Below are 22801 nucleotides of genomic sequence, written 5' to 3' on the forward strand. Positions count from 1 at the left end.
GCCAGCATTTCTCAACCTTTTTTAATCATGGCATTCCAGTCTAAAATGTAACAAAAAAAAACTAATAAATGTTGGGTTCTTCCTTTTCTTCCTTTCACGTAGAAGTCCTCTCTTCAAATCAGGAGCCACCCTTCACATCAGAATCCTTCTTTACATCAGGACCCCCTTCCTAGGAGTCCTTCCCACAAGCCTCCCTTCACATCACAAGCTCCTTTTCATATCAGAAGCCCCCTTTCATATGAGGGTGCACCCCATCATCAGGAGCCACAGCTGCAGCAGCAGGGTAGAAGGTGGTAGGTGGAACAGACTTGAATGGGGACAAACATCTGTCTTTTTATGAATGCATCTCACATGCATTAGCGTAATTTGTTTCTGCAGTGCTGTTGGCCAACCCACTTTCATCATGGAAAGGCATGATGCTCTATGAAAATTTCTAGGCACCTAATGGAAAAATCCCTTGCAAATTTGAAACCCCTTGCAAAATTAACAGCCTATTTGCCTTTAGTATAGCTACCCCAGTGAACCTAATTTATAGCGTGCCCTTGATATTTAAATTCGTGTGTTAAGTAAGAATTTAACTAGCTCCTCTTTTATGGGCAGTTTGTGCTCATGGTAGTATAGCACATGTTGATTTTATAGGGGGAAAAAACAAAACACTTTTTTTAATAGCATAATAGACAGTTTTGTATAAAGGGTCCAACTGGATACACTGAAAAATCACTATGTATATGTCTTTTTAATGTAATTGTTGTCATTTAGATATAAGCCAACTATTTTATTCTAATTACAATTTCATTACATGTATGACTCTCAAACACTTCTAGTGTGATGCCAACCAGCCTGAGTATTGCTTCTGTTTTACAAAATAGATACATGTTAACACATAGCAGTCTGTTCACAAAGCTGCTGAAGGATCTAGCTGTAGCTTCGGCTGATCCTTTGGCTAGAATCGAAGGGCTGCTGCACGGGCTATTCTCTATAGCCCGTACAGCTCCCAAAGTTGGCCGAGTGGCTCAGTCAAGCCGAAGGCATATGCTTCGGCTCGACTGAGACGAGGTAAAAGCCGAGACTGGCCGCACTGCCGGCCATTGGCCAGCCAACAGCCTGCTACTGACAGCTGGGCTCACATCATCTCACGGCTGGCTCAAGCCACTTGCATGCAGAGACAGATCAGCATCCTCTGGTTACCAGGTAACCAGGGACGCTGATCTGTCAGTACACTGAGAACCTGGCGGTGCCGCCGTGATATCACGGCGGCTCCGCCGAGTTCTCAGTGTGTAATGACAGTTTAGTGTCCCCTGGTTGCCTAGTGACCAGGAGACGCTGAACTGTCATGAGAGCTTTCGGAGCCGGCGGTGATATTAAAGCCGGCTCTGCTAAGCTCTCATCATAATGATAGAACAGCGTCCCTGGTTACCCAGTAACCAAGGACGCTGTTCTGTCATTACAATGAGTGCTTAGTGGAGCCGGCTTTGATATCACCGACGGCTGCAACAAGCTCTCATTGTAATGACAGCTGGTCCCGGCCAATAGAAAACAATTGGGCGGAGATAGCTGTCACTGCTAGCTCCGCTCAATCGTTTTCTACTTTTTTGTAGTTTTTCTATTACGCTTGGTACCACAGAGGTACCGAGCAGAATAGCCGAGCCGAATGCCAAGACCTACCCCGAAAATAAGACCTAGTTGTGACCATTCCCAGGGCCGGTGGTGGCATAAGGGGGAACTTGAAGAGCCGCAGGAGAGAATCAGCGGTGCCAATAAAGACAGTGCTAGAGGAAGCGAGGCGGCAGCGGAGGGAGCATAAGCCAATGCCTCCTCTATAGCGCCGGCTCCTGTGACAGGCGGAGTGATATCAAATGCACTCCGCCTGTGAAGAATCGATAGTGAAAGCGCGCTAATTCTGGCCAGTGATTGGTTAGCAAATTGCTCTTGGAAAGCTACGGCACCCCTGATTGCCCTGATCACCCTGATCACCATACTTTTGTACATGAATACACATAGACTGTTGTACATGAAACTGTGTGGATTGTTGTACATAAAAAAATAAAAATAAATAAGACCTACCCCGAAAATAAGACCTAGTGTGTTTTTTGAGCCAAAAAAAAAATATAAGACAGTGTCTTATTTTCGGGGAAACACGATATCTATACCCCCCAACAGCAGTCTTATATGTACAAATTATTTAGCACACTTTAATGGGGGAAAAACGCAGCCCCAAAAGCCCACAGGACATATATCACAATACTGCTTCAAATCAGCACAAATTTAACAGACCTAGCTCTGATAGCTTCAAGATTGATAGCCTAACTGAAAGAAAAAAAAGTGTACACTTGGCAGTACCAGGTGGTGTTCTCAGCAAGTGAGAGTTAAAGATAAATTGAAGGCATATGGCTTAAGCTGTTGCTGTCCTACAGTCTAATTTATTACTGATGCAGTGGGAACTAAGAGACAAATAAAAGGAATAGACAACGATCTGAGGGCAATGTGTTCCTCGTACATTTTTAAGATCAAGCCAGAATAATAAACTGCCTCTGGTACAACAATATAAACAGGCAAACAAAACCACAGAGCATCAAATTGGAAGCCAAATCGTTTATACGGGTTACCACCATCTGATAAGACCTATTACTCAGACAATTTATGCTAATGTACATGGGTACCATTCTTAGACTGCAATTTATCAAGCTCAAATTCCCTGCATTGGATAAGAATCCAGTGATGCAGCCAGTTCTTGCTAATGTGTGATTGATGGGATTAACACTCTGTGAATCCTGGATGTAATGTTTATTAGCGATGCCAAATACAACTGTGAAATCCCTTGAAGCCTGCAAATAGACCCCTATTACACCTATGGTGATGGAACAGTCATGCGGTGGTTATGTTTAAGCTGGATTTGTCAGTGCAGAAAACTGGATAAAAAATACTGATAGTGAACTTGATAACATTCAGTGTTTTTCTTTTTTGGCTCTTTACATTGCATGCCCCCCCATGTATTTTTCAGTTGTACATGCACTGCCTATATCAACAATTTTGTTGTCCAAAGCTAAATCGCAATTTGGTCCTGCTGAGTGGAGATTATAATTATTCAGCGCCAACAGTTTGCGCAGCACTTTACAAAATATGAGGAGACAGCAAAATAACAAATACAATTCCATATAGGAGGAGTAGTGCTCTGCTCGTGCAAGCTTACAGTATACAAGGAGTGACAAGTGATACAACAGGTATAAAAACTGTGAGGCATGAGCTGATTGAAGGAGTAGGCATACAGTTTTTAAGAGGAGGTGGGATAGGCTTTCTTGAAGAGGTGAGTTTTTAGGGATTATCTGAAGGCAGAAAGATTAGGAGATAGCCAAATCGATTGGGCTAGAGCAGTGGTTCTCAACCTGTGTAACCTCAGGACCCACATTTGTCCTTGGTCATTAAGTCGTGACCCAAGTCACACTGCAGTGGAATGCACAGCATTGCAGTACCACACGTTCCAGTGTGGGTGATCTAACTGTGGGCAGGAGGTGCGCATGGGGTGCCATTCAAATGAATGGTAATGCATTTGAATGGCACCAGAATGTGTGGAAGGTGTGATTGCACGGTACAGTGTGTTAATCACACGGGACTGTGCAATTAACACACTGTCAGTGTTTTTGAGGGCCCATTCAAACTAGTACAAAGACACACAACCACAGACACAATCTCACACTCCCAGTCATTCTCTCACACACATACACACTCTGAAAAATATAATAAAATCAAAGATCCAGCCAGTCTCCCTACCTTAGACTGGAGTGGATCCTCAGCCTGAGGTCCAGTGTGGACTGCTGTGCTGTGACGGAGCTTCATCCATATGTCCATTGCTTGTACTGCTCCCTTGCAAACCCTGTAGAGGTGCTCGGGGCCAGAATGTTATGTCACTCAGGTATGCAAGTGAGCTGTAAGCAATGCACACATGAATGGAGCTCCCTCACAGCCATACCCCCAGCCCACCTCAAGTTGACACTCTGCAGCGGGCAGCATATTTTGAATGGCTGCTTAGCACAAGAACTGACAGTGCTGTGCTGCGGGAGGCTGAGGTGCCTCTCACTTAATGCAGTGGAAGGCATGTGGCAACCCACTGAACACAGGTTTGCAACTCACTTTTGGGACGTAACTCAACAGATGTGTACCACAGGGCTATAGAGTTCCAGGGGATGGGAGAGGCTCTGGAGAAGCATGGGAGAAGATGAGAGGGCTAGTGAGCAGGAAGTTTTGAGATGAGGTTGGTGATGTATCTGGGGGCAGAGTTGTGCAAGGCGTGGTATGTTGTTGTTAGTATTTTCAATTGTATAGTTTGTCTATTGGAAGTAGAGGGACTGGCAGAGAGGGGTAATGGCCTTTGAACAGCTGGTGAGGTGGTTAATTCTAGCAGCAGCTTTCACAGTGGACTTAAGGGCAAACAGTATATGTAGAGGTGGGACAATGAGAAGGCAGTTGCAATAGTTGAGACAAGAGATGAGTAAATTAGTAGCTTTGCATTTATTTTACAGAGGTTAACACGGCAAGATTTGGTCAGTGATTGGATATGTGTCCTGAAAGAGGGGTCAGAGTCCAGGATTATACCGAGCACTCTGGCATATGTGGAGAGATTTACAATTGTGCTGTTGATCTCAATGGATAAGTTGGAGTAGGGGACTCAAGCAGTGGGAATATTATTAATTCAGCTTTGAAAGATTGGGTTGTGAGGAACTGATGCTACAAGCACACTGATATGGCAGTTGGTAAACTAATACAGAGGGTGTGAGCTGGGCAGTGGAGAGTCATATCTGAGTGTCGTTGGCAGAGAGATGACATTGAAAGCCATGGGAGGTTATCAGCTGAGGAAGGATGTGTAGATAAAAAAAAATAGAAGGGGTCCGAGGACAGAGCCCTGGGGGTCCTCTGCTGAAAGAGGGAGAGGAGAAGGTAAAATTGTAGGTGACACTGAAGATAGCTAAGAGAACCAGGAAAGAGTCTTGGGGCCTAAGGTAGTGGAGTTTTTTTGAGGAGGAGTGTCTAAGGCAGCGGAAAAGTCTAGGACTTTGAATACAGAGTAGTGGCCTTTGTATTTAGCAGTTAGTAAGTCATTAGTGAGTTTTAGGACAGTTCCACTGGAGTGCTGTTGGCAGAAGTTGTTTTCAGTGAGGTGGTGGTTCAGATGGTTGTCAAGGAGTTTGGAAGTAAATGAGAGTAAGGAGATGAGTCTTAGGTTGTTCAAACTGGTGGGGTCCAGTGAGGGCTTTTTAAGTATTGAGCTGAAATCCAGTACGAGACCAAGTGTGCCTGGTGACTGTATGAGACACCGGCAATGAAAGACTTGCCTATCCACGGTCCCTGACTAATTTAAAACCTACAAAAACCCGTCTTCCAGTCCTCCCAAAACAAGAGTTGTTTAGCAGAGATGGCATCTTTTTGCTACAACTAAGCTTATGAACACAATTCCCTAATGCTACAAAAATATGGGATAATACAATAGTATTCTACCAATGACCTGGGTATGAGAATTAAAAGATACTTTACCTGGTAAACAGAAACATAGCTCAGAGTTTAAAATATATTTGGTAAACAAGGTTTTATTTAATTATATTCTTCCGATATCCAGACCTGTAATGTTATTTTATGAACCCATCAGAATCTCAAGTTTCACATATGCACTCATTGATGATGGTACTTCCATTAACCTTATAACATTTACATACATTAAAAAAAGGCAGAAACAGACTACACTTTCCCATTATTTTTTTCTGTCAATTAATAATCATTTAGAGCAAACTCTGGCTCTCCAGATGTTGTGGAACTACAAATCCCAATCATGCCTCTGCCAGTCATGCCTACGTCTGTTAGAATCGTGTAATGCCTAATTAGATGTGTAGTTGAACCACAGCTGGAGGGCCAGAGTTTGCTTACCCCTACTTTAAAGCAATAACTGAAATAGAATCCCCCTTATTTTTGTTTTCGATCATTCTAAATTATTTTTGGGTAATTATTGAAAGCAAACTGGAAAAAAAATGAAAATAGATTAAAAACCCCCAAAAAAGATACCTACACCTTTCAAAGTCTATAACGCAATAACATACAAACAGAAGAATATAAAGTGCATATCTAAAACTGGAATTAAAAATGGAACAGTATTGCTAAGGTTTTCATGCACAAACAAACAAACAAACTAAGGAGACCCATAACGATACTGCTAGTTGATAAAAAAGCAAGGATGAAAAAAAAACCCCTAAAATATGCCTGTATTTATATGCATTTAATCTCTTCAAAAAGGAGAAATGGCTTCTAGGTAACTGCCACTCTTAAATGGCAGACATAATTGTGAATTTTACATCCATTCAGTTATGAACCGTTTCCCTGCCAGCACCATTAATTTAACAGCAGAACAACACCATCACTTGCACGATGACACTATTAAATTAGCAGTGCTGTCTTTGAAGCTCATTACAGTCTCAAAGTTATTCAGCATGACCTTGTAATCAAACTAAGCTTCAGTATCCCTGCAGCAAGAGTGGATGTGATTTGTAGCTACTTCACCTGTATAAAACTTAAAAAAAATAGCTTTTTTTTTAGGCATCACAACCATTTGAACACTGTGAACCTGGAAGTGCTGGAAATACTTCTGGGATCACTTTCAATTTTACTACACATATAAAAAGGGCAACAAAATCATGCTCACCAGAACAACATCTTAGCATATAATGAAACAAAAAAAAAACTAGCTCATATTAGACCAAATGCAGCTGATAAGTGGCTTAAAAGCCCCCAAAAAGTATATTTTTTAATACATTGCAAACATATATTATTCAGGATTTACAATGAAGATATCTACGTTAATATAAAGGGTGCATTTTGGTAGACATGTTTGAAAAATGAAAGGAAATTGATCTTCAATATGAAAATAAATATATGAATATAAAAAAAAAAATGCTGAACAGTTAAAATAGCAAAAAATAAATAAAAATGTTTTTCATTGCTTTGTAATTACACATGACTGATGTGTTAGTTATTAAAGATGCATATGCAATGAACCAAAAGCGATCAGACCACTCTTCCACGGTACAGCAGGGGATTTACATTGTGTACTTGCTGGTCAGAGTGTGTGTAATACCTCTTATGACAAATGATGGAACTCAGCTGCGGAAGTCTTTTAAACACAACTTTTACTTCACAGTAAATGACAGTCTCTTTAGGTAAGGTTATCGCAGTGGTAATCTTTGCATCACATAACAGGATTGAAGCAACATGTAAAGAAACAGTTGTAATGTTATCCTCACATCACAAGGTGAATGTTTGAAGTCAATGAGCAGTAGTAGTCAGGTGTAATGTTAACTTCACATCACAAGATTTAGCAATAACTTGAAATAGCTTGTAGCAGTAGAGGGCAATTGTATTGCTGGATTAACAGAACAAGTTTAAAGTCATTATGGTTGTGTGCATATCATCAGCTATGGCATTGAATACTTGCTGTTAGTTGCACTCAGGCTGCTATGGTGAATCCTCCAGACTGTGGCTGATTGCTGGCTGTGGAAGCTGAAGTGCAGTGTCTGGCTTGCAGTCTTGGTGCACCAGGAGTCACAGCAGGCTGAAGTAAGCAGAAGTATTTGGAGGGTTGAGGTAGGAGGCTAATGAGCCTATTCAGTGGCAGGAAGGAGAGCAGGGCTGCTCAGAACTTGCCCAGCCACCACATCCATTGCAGGAACACTGGACAAGTGAATTTTTCGTGGCTTAAGCCAAGGAGGGGGGTGGAGCGGCATGATGTCAGCATACAGTGGGAGGAGTCTGATATGCCAGAGAGGTACGTATCCTGGATCTATTACAGTGTGCTCACCTTTCGGAATTATTGACCGTTCAAATGTGCAAAACACTAGCTGCACACTGTATAACGCTGGGACATTCAAATGCAGAATCAACAGCATCACTGTGTCCCACCTCAGGATTGTCCACTGACGCGTTTCAACTAAGCCTCGGCTTTATTGTAGACTTTGTAATTTTCCATGTTTGAATGATCATCTATACAGTTTTATGATTCACATTTGCAATTGATGTTTGTGCTATTTTGTGTTATTGCAATAATTCTTATCAAACATGTAGTAATATTTTTTAAAGTAAACAACAATGGATACTGCCATTATTTTTATGGGATCCTTACTTTCAGAGAATTCTAGCAAAAGTGTGCCCTTTCAGGCACAGGTGGGATCAAAGGATCTAACAAAATCTGTGGCCTTGTCACTGAGATGGTCTTGAACTGCTCTGCCCCAACAGGAACTTTCCATTTATGAAAGTTATGAAATGGGGTATGCCATGATAGGAGGTATTGGAGGCAGCACAGGTCTTGAGCAGAATAAGGGTAATCGGGGTGGTGCTGTAGGGGGTGGAGTAGTCAGGCAGAAGAGGCAGTGGGAATTAGTAACAGCAGAGTGGGATAGGAGAGAAAGCAATTGCTATCAGAAATGGAGGAGCAGGAGTGTTAGAAGGAAGGAGGGACTAGCAAAAGGCGGGAACTCTTAGGACTGTGTGCTTTCTTTTCTTATACCTGCATGTGGCTGGTAGATCAGTTAAGCACATCAAGATCAACAGAAGATAATTTACTGGTATATAATTGCTTTACATTATTGGAGGATTTTGTGAAACATCTGATCAGGGGTAAAGGTTATGTACTGCATTATAGGGTTCAGGGCCGGATTTACTCTCCCTGCCGCCCCAAGGCCAGGTTCCAAAATACGCCCCCCCCTCCCGCCGCTCCCCATCAATTGGGAAATTGCAAACAGATGGCAGGGCGGCGGGGTTAGTTTCAGTTTTTTTTTTACTGTATCTTTATTTTTTTAAACTTTATCACTTTTTATTTAATTATTCCTTATTTTTTTAATTTGTATTTATTTAATTATTTTGTAATCAATTTAATTTTTTTTGATTTTTATTTATCTTTTTCCTTTTACTTTTTTATAGTAAATAAATAATAGCTATTCCCCTTTAAGATGCAACACTGACAGTAGATAATTGTGGTTGAGCCGTTCTAAGCCTCTTAAGACCCTACTGCGGATTCCAGGTGCTATTGGTAATGGCTGTGGAGCTCCAAAGTATGGATCCTTCCAACCCAGCTGGGTTAGGGGTAGCAGAGTGGCAGGCAAGCTGAAGCAGCAAGCAGGGAGGACAGCTGGCGGTTTGGCAGGTGAGTCAGTGCCACGCTGACAGGCAGCATAGATTTGCACACAGGAGGAGAGGTAGACGGCTACTTCCTCCGGCGTCAATCCACATTAACAATCCCTTCACTCAGCATCCTCACGTCTAATACACTGTACTAGACGTGATGACTCACAGATCCTTAGACCGCCCGCGTGGAGTGGGAGAGAGACTGCAGGGACCGGTCCAGCAGCCAAACTGGGCCGATGTTCAGAAAAAAAATCTAGCAACATGAGACACATGATGGTGGAGTCAGGTAAATAAAAAGGGACTTGAAAAGCTTTTTAAATAACAAAAAAAAATTATGAATGGGTGAGAGGGATGAAGGAGTTTATTTTTGTGAGCTTTGAGCACATGGTGTTTTGCCACAAATAGTCTATAATATTGTGAGCTGGTAGTCAAACAACTCTGGTTTCACTTTAAGATGTTCAGAGGTGCCAGTGATTTTAAAACACATTATTATATACATTTGACCAGTAGCCAAGAATGTTTTGTACAGAAATGTAATGAAATTAATATACCATAATAGCTCATCCCATCTTTCTTAGTGATAATCCTTTTGAAAAAAAAAAAAATCTATGTCCTATTGATTCTTAATGGTGTGGCATGCAATTAAGTATAATGGTTGATTTTCTAACAGGCTCTGCAACTATGTACAACAGAATACTTAATGAACTTCTGTAACATCTGCAATTTTATATCAACACATTCATTGAGCTATTTTTTTTCCCCTCAGCAGACTTCAAAGAGGCTTGCAAAATAACAAATGTAACATACCATTTATAACCTGAAAGCACTTGGCATATAAATTGAAAACTAGTCCAATTAAATCTTGCCATTTACAGACTGAATATCACAGTTACTTACCTACCACGCTCCAGTGCTGGCGCCTCCTCGAACTCCTGTGGCCGCGGGGTGTGCAGCACATGACTAAAAGTTGTATTTACTTCTGAATATAAGCTTTAAAGGGTTATTCACAAAAGGGTGAAGAGTTTGGAGAAGGCAGGAAAAGTGAACAATCTAGGCCAAAACAGCTATGCTGTCCTAGATTGTTCACATCTCCTGCCTTACCAAACTCTTCACCCTCTTGTGAATATCCCTGTTAGTCACATGAGTCTATTACTAGTCTAGATGCTACTTGAGCTTCCTGAGCTACCCGTCTACACAGCCACCATTGCAGCTCCACTGCTCCGGCAACTACCACAGTCTCTGCTGAATCTTTGCAGTACATGCAGTCCTGCTGCACCTACAGTTTGGGCTGCATCTTGCTGCCCTTGCAGACCTGATGCAACTACCACACTATTTGCCTCATCTTCACCGCACACACAGCCCTGCTGCATTTCAGCTACACCTGCAGTTGCAACTGCAATCTACAATCCTGCTAAGCTCTAGTAACTACCACAGAATATGTTGTGTCTTCACTGCCCTTGCAGTTCTGAAGCATTTCTGATATACCTGCACTCCAATTGCATCTCCCCTGCATCCACAGTTTGGGTCTCTGCTGAATCACTACCCACTGTCTACCGTCCTGCAACTACTGTCCAAACCTCTGCTGTGCCATCCCTGTACTGCAACCTCCAGGCTCATTCCTGCTACCACCTCTAAAGAGTCTTGTACCACCTTCCTGATCCTCGTTACTTGCCACCTACCCTCCTCCTTGCCTGTGAGTACCGGTTAAGTGACCTGGGGTAGACTGCAGTTAAGCACAAACCGCCATTAAGGGGTAACTGGCAGAACACTAGATACCTCTATACTTAATTCACAGGGAAAGCAGCCGCATCAATGAGCAGGATCCACAGTCACAGTTGTGACACTGGATTTCAATGGCTGGACTGCATGCAACACATAATGTGACCAACTGAACTTTGGGTTGATCAAAGAGGTTTTCCTGCATGTTGTAAATCACTTTAGCTTAAAATGATAAGTTCAGCATTCTGACCATGTTTCATGTTACACCCATATTTAGGGTGTAACATGAAACAGTCAAATTACCCAAGTGCTGCTTTCATTTGAAAATTGTGCAGCTGTGCATTGCCCTGCCCACATAGCCGTGTCATCCATCCACAGGATAGAGGAACTACAAGTCCTGTATGCTATCACGGCAGAGGGGCTTGTAGTTCCAAAACAATACAAGTGTGGTGATGTCACCGCACTTCCACTCTATTAACTCTGCCTCCCATCTATGTTACTGTCTGCAGAAGCCAGAACATTACACCCGAGAGCTACTGATTGCGGTTGCAATGCTTTACTGACTTCTATGCAAAAAAATGAATGCACATTTAATGTGCAAATGGCTTAATGTAGCAATTTGTGCCTAAACCTCATTTAATTGCCTTGACACTTTGTGCAACCTAAGTTCTCAACATCCCAAACCTATCCTGGAAGTTTCATGGATTTTGTTTTCCCACAAGGCAAATGAGTGATATTAAACTTGTTTTTTGGGGAGCTTAATGTGGCTTAATGTACAAAAAAGAACTTAGATGTTAACCAATTTCCCCCAAACTTCCCACGGTACAATACTTTATCTATGCCAACTTATTCTGAAAATGTCCAGGTCATTTGGTTATACAGTCCAAAAATTATTCACATTTAACAATTTTTTTTACAATCCTAAAACATCTAGCCTAATGTAAAAAAAAAATCCCCCCCCCCCAAAAAAAAAAAACTTAATGTACTATAATGTGTTTCCAACCTTTCTTTGATCGCTGTTCACATCCTAGGCCAGAGATGTACGATCAAAGAAAGGTTGAGAGCCAGTCACTTTAGCTACGATTTAGCTACGATTTTGAATGCTTTATTGGTGAACACCATAACTTGGAGAGAGGCAAAACTAGAATAGAACAGAACTCCAGGCTCACCAGTCCCTTCAGTATTCCACAGGGCAAAATCAATAGGAGCACAGGCTGACACTGGGTATTAGAAAAACAGCTGAATAAGAATAGGCATGAAATCTTGAGTAGGAGAGACAACAGACTTGCTCAGAAGTCCATCCAGGAACCAGGTAAAGCCAGTAGCCATCCAGGTTCTCTGCTTCAATCACTTCAATCAGCATGTGAGGCCTCCTCTAGGCTTGAGGCCTAGTCAAACATTTCCCGCAATTGAGCACTCCCACCCCAAGGCCAAGCCTGGAGGTAGGCTGGACTAAGACTGAGCACCTGACAATTCCCCGAGTATACAGGTGAAACTCGAATAATTAGAATATCGTGCAAAAGTTCATTAATTTCACTAATGCAACTTAAAAGGTGAAACTTATATATGAGAGACTCATTACATGCAAAGCAAGATAGTTCAAGCCGTGATTTGTCATCATTGTGATGATTATGGCTTACAGCTCATGAAAAAAATAACAGGGTTTATTTTGCCTTCCTCTGGATCAAATGTGGGTAATTAAGGAGTATAGAGTATTTTCTGTTTATTTTATTTTTTATGTTTTTTCCCTGGTTCCTGCTTTCCCCCGTCATCAATATGTTAAAGACATTATTAAATAAATAAAAACTGTATTTTAATTGGAATATCATATTGTAGACCAATAGATTTCATCACTGGGTACCTGTGCTTCTGTATGCAATGCAGGCAGATCATGACTGGTGGGAAGCGCAGGGTGCTGTACATTAGGTTCCTTTTTACATTACAGCACCTTGTCTCAATGTCTCAGTACTCCTTGAGAGGCCTCAACCTCAGGCAGTGGGCAGACTCTTGAGAGGAGTTAGAGAAATATCACAATGCCTGGATGGGTGGATGTCAGTTTGTAGAAGTAGGTATTCCTAAACTGGCTGCATATGCATTCAAACTGTCCTAGGAAGTATAACGCTTCCTTGTGGAATCATGGAATATCAGGTAAACAAATGCTGGGCTGCAAAGGGGACAGATGCTGGAAGGCTCCTCTGGGGTCACCAAATTTTAACCTCGCCCACCATTAAATGAAGCACCATGGTACTGTGTACACTATTTTGTACAATTTATTTAGCCCACAGAAATCCCTAAATGGCTAGCTGATTGTGCACTCCCCTCCCCCACATAAAAGGCCCCCATGCCTTCCCTCATTCAGCGATGGCTGCACACCATCTTCAGGGCAAGTTTCTCGATGGTAGCAGTGGAACATACCTGTGTAATGGTTGTAAGCATGGCTGTCAGGTAGCCTATGTAAGATGTTCTGTCTGTGTTGCCAGCTGCAGCTCTAGCCCTCAGCTGTTCGCCTCAGCAATTAATCTGGCCACGGTGTGTTTCAGATTGTGTGCTGGCTGCAGGTTTACCTCTTAGCTCTTGAGTCTGCTTCTGCGTCATGCCCCCAGCTGGGATTGACCTCTGTCCATAGAGGCGCTCTATTTAAACATTATCAGCCTGTTCCTCAGTGCTTGTGATAGTGTTTCCTGGCTAAACAAGAGCGCTCGTTTGTTTTGTTTCTGGACTGACCTCGGCTACGTTTCTCAATTCTTGCTTGTTTGCTACCTGCCCTGACCTCTTGCTACGTATACCATATATTCCATACCATATATTCCTTGTCTGCTGCCAGCCCTAACCTTTCACTTCGTTCTTGGATTCCTCTTCAGCTCTCACCTTCCACTGCCCTACGCTACATTTACTCTGTGGGTCCATATCGACATCCACGGCCAGTCTTGGGGGGGATTCGAGTACCCATAGGCACTCTAGCCTTAAGAGAAAGGTGGATGCTGTAGGTGAAATCCACATCACTGTATACTCGGACCTGGGTGTTTGCTTACGTGACCTTGCAATGACTGCTTGTAGTCTGCAGTGCAATAGCGTGCAACAGGGTGAAAATGCAGGAGAACAATTAGAAAACAGGGACAGAGCCATGTAACCCTGTAACAGAAAGTGCCTCAACAAGGACCTTCATTACAGAATCATCAGGTATTATTTTAATGAAAGCTGCAAATTTCATAATATTGAAATTGACTTTTGAAATTAAAGCTTACATGAGAATTTAGTGATTGGGGGTTTCATATTTAATATGATTATTTTGGTAATACATATCTGTCACAAATAATCATGGTAACATGTTGAAAACATAAAAGCCAGATAATATCCTTGATATTACTGTTTTTTTTAACAAAGGAGAAGCACAATAAGGTGGCAGGTTATCCACAGAGCAAAAGATGTGACAGAAATTGTACCGAACCTTACAAACACAAATTCACAGGTTACAAGACTACACTATAAATACAAGTCAAGATGGAAAAATTAAGTACAAATACAAGAAAAAAAATCTTAGAAAAATCTAAGCACTCAAACTCACCCCAAGATCTGACACCCTATTTCTAAATGAATCTGCTAAGTCTTTCTTCTTGCTCCAAAGCTTTCACTCTGCATCTTTGTACAATGGAATTTCTTTTTTTTTCGAAGGATCCTTCTTATGAACATCAAAATTGTGGGTGTATAAAATATGTATAAAGCTTCATAGAGAATTTATTATTGTACATTAGAATTCTGACCTTTTGTCTAGAATAAATGTCAGAAAGATCAGTATAAAAACTTACACTGGCCCTGCTGCAGAATAGTAACAGATGTGGCATTACAAGAGCAGAGCACATAAGGCCCTCTGTCTTGCTTTATTTTGAAGATGACATAATGGTTACCATTATTTATTTCATAAAGTCATGTTTTCTGGCACTGTTATAGTCGCATTAGCTTCATTAAATCCTCCACTTTTCATGTTTTTTTTCTGCCTTTGACAATGGCATCGGATGACACTGTTGGTACTTCTTAAACTCATGTTAGATCAGAGAGGCTAAGGACATCAATGCTGGCAATTCCCGTTTCAATCAGACAAAGCACTGTGTTTTTTACATTACCACAATGTCATAAAATGACTTGGGCGAATCACTTTTGTCATTTCACCTACTTGGTCTTTTTAGACATTCTATTGTGTAGAGTCTATTTTGGTCATGTGTGTTCTTTAAATTGTTGCTGATGTGTTTCCTGCTGTTTGGCTAGTAACTATTACACCATTATCCATGAATATATGTCCTGTTAGTGCTATTCATGCTGTGTTTAACCTTTATACTTTCATTCTTTCACTGGAAATCATTGGTGTATTTGACTTGTGTGCCGCTGATGACAGCTATTAATTTAAAGGGGACCGTCTAGGGAACAGTTCTGGTATAGGTTCATGGTCGCTAAAGCAACCATGAGCTTATAGCATAACTGTAAATGCCACCTTCGTACGGAATACTGACCTGGCCAGCTGGGAACAGTTTTGTTCCACTGTATGATTTACGGCGGTGGCAGGGAAAGGGTTAAAGTGTGGGAAAGACCTAACAATGGACTTCTTGGCTCCCTTTTGGTATGCTAAATATACTATTGAAAGTGTTTTGCTATAACTATTTAAAGTGATATAAACATTTAAATATTTTTACATTATTTCAAATGCTGATTAAATCACAATGGATACTGCTCCTTGATGTTTAATTTCCTGCAGAATCAGCTGGAACCCTTCGCACTGGTCCTGATATACTGTTGTAGGGTGGCTCCTTTCCCTTGCAGAGCTCGATGGAGTCACACTTGTGTGCCCTAGTAAGCTTTGTTTGTCTCCACAAACACAAAAGTGAAACAAATGGCAAACACGCTCATCAATTCATAACTAGCTTTAAAGCTAGGTGTGCATGGAAGGGCTTTACACAGTACAAAAACAAACATACCCAGCACACTCACCAGCCAGCATGCAAAAAAAAAAAGAGTGCACTGTCAAACCACTAAGGTTAAAAACAAAGGCTTCCACATGTTTTGCAAATGGTGTGCAACTAAAACCTCTAAGGAGATTGGTCTACCTCATGGCGAACCAAATGAATTCACCCTTTGATATAAATATGCTCCAAGATGGAGGCTCTCATCGATTAGAGTTTGGACCACACTATGCAGAGGGGCCTTGACGAGGCAGTGCAGCTTCCACATGTTTTGCAATAGTTGTGCAACTAAAACCTCTGTTTTTAATTTTAGTAGTTAGACATTGTTCTTTTTTATGCTGGCTTGTGAGTGTGATGGGGATGCTTGTTTTTGTACTCCTCAAACACACAGGCACAGCAAGGCAAGTCACTACTCTGCTCCCTCCTCCCTTGAGTTAGTAGATGGATAGATGCTGTAGACTGCTCTGTCCCTTGTAATACAGTACTGAATAGGAAATTCAGGAAAGCCGAGCTGAGAGAGTTGGAGCTGTATAAAAACATGTTGACCAAATGCTTGGGCAAAAATTTTACTAAAAATAAATACTTTGCTGAATTAATTATTGAAGAAAACTTTGTGAGATTAATACCACTTTTAAGTGCAACACATACCTGTTCATGTTGCCAGAATTGTTTTGAACTGATAACTTCCTGCACACAGACGTTGAAATTAATAGCCAAAAATACCTTATGTTGTGTCATGTCAAAGAGGAAAGTGGAAGCACGCAAAATTTGTGGCACATCAACAATTATTTCTGTACTCGGAGCGTGCTTAAAGAGATAACATGTGAGGCAATGTACGTGTATTGCAGGGATCTATGAAATTTGCTTTGATCTATGCTTTAAAATGTAAGTATAATTGTAGTGCATTTACTGTTAGTGACCTCCCAATGCCCTCCTGCAGCATCCCTGATAAGCCACATAAACTAACCTGCCCCCAGTCCACTGACATCTTCAGTGTGAGGGCTGCATGGCACCACAAAGCCTCTTCCTGAAAATCCTTATTTCTAGATTTTGTTCCATTGTGTTCCAGGCATGCATGCCGCAATCTCCATTAATTTCAATGGAAATCCCATATTCCACCAAAACTAGTACAGTGTTTGACATTTTTTTTTATTATTAATTGTTAAAAAAAAGTCTGTATTTTACATATAAACATTTAATATAGGGTTTACCCAGGTAACAAGTGATGGGAAACTATAATGGGTTTTAGGTTAATTTAATTTTTTACAATTAAGCATGTTAAATGAATGCTTCATATGATTTATAGTATTATTTATATAAAATGTGTATTCAACAAAAAATATATATTTATGCAATATGAAATTCCCAAGCAGAGAGCACAGTAGTAGCTTCACCATTTAAAAAGGTTTTCTCTAGCTGAATGTTTGTATGCAGCTTTACAGAACGGACAGGGGGAAGGTGCACAAAATGTGGATTTATATTCTCTTTGGCTATTGAGGATATTACTGTAGGTGTGTAAATTATCCTTAAAAAGATGGGCGTTATTTGCAGAGGGTGGCTGCAAAGTAGTAAAATCTTACCTTGCAGCACACCATCCCCCACACAGAATGCTCAGCTTCTGGGCACAGAAGAGAGGGAGCAATGTGACCCGAGCTGCACAGTGCTCCGGTCATATCATCCACCCATCTTCACTATCCTCCTTTCAGAAAATGCAGATATTTTGCGATTGGAGGAGGAGAGATGATGTCACATCCCTGCCCCCCTCCTCTCCTCCTCCACATACATCTACAATGCTAAGTCAGCTAAAGAGATACCTCTTAGTGTCTAATAAAAGCAAGGGAGATCTGTGACTACCAATGACAATCCGGAAGACTCCTCCTTTGACATCAGTTCTACTAGACTAGAACGCTGGGCCGCATTCAGATGGGTGTCAGTCTCCAACTCCCCATGAAAAACGAAGGCTGAAGTAGTAGCTGCCTGGCATTCAGGAGGTAATACTGCCAACTCCTGAATGCAGTTTTTTTCCCTTTAATCACAGTGCTCAATGCCGTTTAGCCACCGCATACACAGGGGTCCCATTCATTCCAATAGTGGCAGTGCAAGGCAAAGGAACCACCCTAAAACAAAATATCAGGACCAGTGTTCAGCGAACCAGCTGTTTATGCAGGAAACTAAAACTTTTAAACATCAAGGAGCAGAATTCATCATAAGTGATTTAATCAGAGTTTGAAACAGCTTAAAACCCTTTAGACTTTAATGTCACATTATTAATACAGTACTCAATCTGCGTTCTTAGCATGCACACATTATTCTCAAAAGCATCACATAGCAGTTCCCTAGGACCTTATTTTACATTGCACTACTGGTTTGAGCTATTGGGGGCTCTGCCTCCCCCCTCCCCCCCCCCCCAGGAAATCACTTATTTTTACAGTGACCTCAGACTGATTTATCCTTTAATAAAGTTCCCAGCATGCTACAGCTTGTGAAGAATGAAACGGGTGCATTCTGGGAGTCAGTCATACTCCATTTTACAGACTGAGGAACAGAATTCAATTCCATCTGGATAAGAAAACATACAGCCCTCTGAGGCAGCATCACTGGTAGCATTGGACTTGCTCCTGTCTGTATTTGCATACTGTTACTATATTTACCTGTTTCACATATTGATTATATGTTTCTTTTACCAGTTTTGCCCACCCTGTTTTGTTAGTAAAGCATCAAGATTTCACTCAGTCTGACTTATTGCAGAATAGGGGGGTTTTAGCTGAATGTCAAGCTATACATGCGACAGGGTAATCTGTAGCGGGGACAGAACACATACTTGCATACAATAACACACTTCAGCAGGAGACCCAGGACTTCTTATAATTCTAGAGTCTTTAGGGGTCACTATAATATCAATGTACTGACTAGCCATATATATAAGAACATGTTACCTGGAATGCCATCTGCAAAATAGCTGTACTCCATCTGCCATCCACTGTGAAATGAACAACTAAAAAAACATTCTGTACCCTGCAAAACCAATTTCAGACTTGATAATAAATAAATACCCAAACTTGAAACTGGGATATAGCTGTAATAGATGCTAAGTGGCATTTTCCATTACTAGTATGTGAATCCAAAACTGTGCTGCAAAACTACAATATAAATACTGAAATATCTATGTTGTTATGGTTTCTATTTCCCAGGCAAAACAATTGATCTCATAATGTGAGCAAAAAGTTTAAGCTGTGTGACACCAGGAACATTGTGGAGCTGGAAAAAGTATTTGGAGAACATGTACATATTGACCAATCAGGGTGGTTGTTAATATAATAGAAGGGAGCTTTTAATAAAATAATTAATTGGCAATCAGTCTATCCATAATGTTCTGATGATTTTCATAAATGTTGAGTCACTTTATGGCTCTAACTTTATGTCATTGCAGGGAAAAGGAACAACATGGCAGATTAATCTTTCCCGTTCTCCTTCCTTCCAGAACACAGATAAAATGATTTTGCAAGTGCTAATACCCAGATAGCAAGAATAACTTGCCCCAAACTTGTGGCAGGGTTAAATTGTTATTCTTGTTAACTTGCTGCACACATTCCTGGAAAGTTTGTAGACTTGCAGAACACTTGCAGCACCAGTTCTAGTTGACACTTTTTGAATGTGTAGCAAATTTGTTTGGGAAGTCTACAATGAGTCCTGCAGGTCTTATCAAGAGCTCTGCAAGTGTACAGCACTTTTGCAAAGCACGTTGATCTGGAGACTTGCAATGCAGACTTGCATTGGAGAAGAGCAAACATCTCTGCTACATTTATCACTGGAGAAGAAGAGCAGGCACTCCTGCTTTCTTATTCCAACGAGAAAAAGAACAGGTACTCCTACAAATTTCATCACTGAAGATAAGGCTACCTCCCACCTATAAGAAAATAAGGTACCCATAAAACCTATATACTAGGAAAAGAAGATCAAGCACTTCTGTTCCCTTCACACTTAGACAGAACTGAACTAATTTACAGAAGTTTAAAGTGATGCAGGGTCGGATTTGTTACATTGTAAAAAGAAAGCACAGTAAACTTCTGTTCAGCTCTGTTATTTTAAAATTTCACTCCATATGACTGGATGCTTGTAATGCACACAGGTTAACTTCTCCATACATCATACTATAACAAATTAGGCCAAGCATCACTTCAGCTTGTTTCACGCTCTGGTAGATCAAGCCCAGTGTGTGACTGAAATGTTCTACCACTAGAACCAGGTTTATAGAAGTTTTAAAGAAATTAAAATTTCTTTGTGCTTCCCTGATCTAAAGGCATTCAGGCCTAACGTTTGGAACCTGCCATGCTAATGCTCTAAAGGCACCTCTTTGCAGTTGACTTTGAAATCCCCATAGACTTCTATGGGGCTGACAACCAGTTCTGGCAGACTGCAGAGTGGTGTGCCAACCCTCTCTGGAGAGATCTCTGGATCGAAGGGAAAGCAGCAGTAAGAGTATATAATTACACATAGACTATACTTCCACTTTCTACACTACTATCTAGCAGTCTTTTAAACTTGGTGTTCTTGTTAAATAAAGCAGTGCACAATGCATTAGCTATATGTCCTCAATGCTGTACTTTCAAGCAATGAATTTGAATACATCTCCTGACTTAATTGATTACAGTAAACTGATATCTCATTGGTTTCCTTAAGTTTCTGTAAGCCTATATTTGATTTTTCTTTAATTAATTCATTTATTCACTACAGCATATCTGCTAAACGGTTAAAACAAACTAAAGGGGGGGGGGCGTGGCCAACTACCGATGTGAGTGGACGTGTATGCTTGGAACTCCGTCCTAGACCCGCCAACCTACAGCTTTAAACAGCCCTTAAAAGCCCACATAATGAAGGAAAACAAGAAAAAGAAGAAATCGGGAAAGAAATCCTTACTTTCCCAACAAGCGAACTCCTCGGCCTCGATTAAGGGATACTTTGACCGGCCCGATCGGCAGGAGAAGGCCGCACGAGGCAAGATGGCGCAGGGAGAGACGGCTTCCCTTAGCCCCTATACATTACTTACTAGGACTTCCGTTCCCACACCTTAATAAAAATGACAATAAACTGGCTTCTCACGTTTTGACAGCAGCTCGATGTCTTATAGCGTTACATTGGAAGCGGATCTCTCCACCTTCACAAGTAGATTTATATCAGCGTATTAAGGAAGTTCAAACTATGGAATAGCTTATGGCTAGGTTAAACGATACTGTACCAGCTTATGAAAAATTTTGGAAAGCTTGGAATGATATAGAATCCTCAGTCCTCTGACAAACTAGATAGGTCTAACAGAGTTAGAAGGGTATACTTGAATTTAAATTTCTGCATATTTCACACTTGAATTCCTGGGCCTGTCAATCCATTTGGAAAAAGGTTTTATTTTATTTACTGTTAATAACCTGGAACATAGGAGGAAGTTGGTTTCAAGCCGGGGAAAGGGTCGGTCTGCCCAGAATGGTTGGGGAGTCTGGAGGGAAGGTGATATCTTTACTTTAGACTGTCATGCGTCGGATTCTACTCTCTACTGTTTTTTTTTTTACTTATATAGATTTGTTACTATATGGTTGTTTTTTGTTTTTTTTTAGTACTTTATTTTATTTTATTTTATTTTATATATTCATAGGAAAGTTTGCTGAGATCATAGCATACACTGCACTCACCCCTGTCGTTGAACTGTAGACACTATATATCCTTAAGAAGTGCTTGTCATTTAGAAAAATAATATTCTCTTTAACTATGCTTATCACGGTTTGCATGTTTTGCTTTTGTACTGGACTGGTCTATGATGTCTTATATTTTGATGTCAGATGCTTTGTATATGCTGCTTGACTCAATAAAAAAATTGTTAATCATTAAAAAAAAAAACACACATACCCGTGTTTCCAGAAATGCATCTGGATCTGCTCTGGATTAAAAAAATGTCACCAGCACTCCAATGTAGTGAAATGAGTCAATTTAATGACAAACCAATGACATTCAAATGCAAGCGCTTTTGAGGCCACGCAGGGTTTCCTTCATCAGGCTCAGAATGATCTGCCCTGGAGGTCGTGTGAACAAGCCCTGAAGCAGTGATTGCAGTCTGCTAACTTTGTAGCTACGTATCCATTGCATACAATGTATATAGGGGTGACTGCCTGTCAACAAACAGTGTAAGAAGTCAGTTTGTACAAGTATGTGTTTCCAACAGTGGTAGTCAGATGCAAATTCAGATTCAATCTCTTCTGAGATCGCTCTGAAATCATTGGCAGGTGCATATGATCTGCATTTGACCTGCTTCTAGCAGGTTTTGCATCCCCATAGACTTGTATAAAATGCATAACCTGTTTGATGTGAACAAAAGCCTATCAGTAAAGGTAAAAAAAACAGAGTATGAGATTCTGTAGCTGTCCTTCACCTTGAAGCTGTGTGTTTATAGTAAGCAAGGTAGTCAGATGGGACCCTCCTTGCTTGTGCCAACTGTTATTGTACCCAACAGCAGCATCATGTTCATGTGGTGATATGTGGGCCATGGTGCCAATTCATCACCGGGGGCACAAAAACATTGATTTCTGAGCATACTTGCCAATAATTCAGTATTTGCACACCAAATTAAGACTATAAACGCACAGGTTTGTTTACTCTTAGTTTGTAAATGCTAGTTCGTAAGCATTTGCAAAGATTTAAGGGTGCAAGCATTTTTCTTGAAGTCCTAACAGTGCCCCTCAGCCTCATTCTGAGAGTGTTGAATACTGTACAGTATAGGGGCAGTGTTTCTCAGCTTTTTTTTCAGTTATGTACCTTTTAAAGGTATGCTAAATCTTGAGGAACCCCAGTCTAAGATGTTAACAATGTGTGGCCCCTCTAAAATCCATACCAGACCCTTATCCCACATACAGGTCTAGTATGGAATTCAATGGGGAACCCCATGCAAAAACACAATTTAAAAAATGTAGTTCCCCCTTCACATCAGAGTC

At 40.9% G+C, this 22801-nt stretch overlaps 1 protein-coding gene across 1 annotated transcript in view; it reads right to left on the minus strand.

Annotated features, from left to right (window-relative positions):
- The window catches only part of PUDP (pseudouridine 5'-phosphatase), a 255615-nt gene that overhangs the window by 162143 nt on the left and 70671 nt on the right, over nt 1-22801 (minus strand). The gene's annotated exons all lie outside the window — the stretch shown is intronic.

The sequence above is a fragment of the Nanorana parkeri genome, unplaced genomic scaffold (genome assembly GCF_000935625.1).
Source record: "Nanorana parkeri isolate BGI_ZX_2015 unplaced genomic scaffold, ASM93562v1 scaffold1641, whole genome shotgun sequence".
Classification (NCBI taxonomy): domain Eukaryota; kingdom Metazoa; phylum Chordata; class Amphibia; order Anura; family Dicroglossidae; genus Nanorana; species Nanorana parkeri.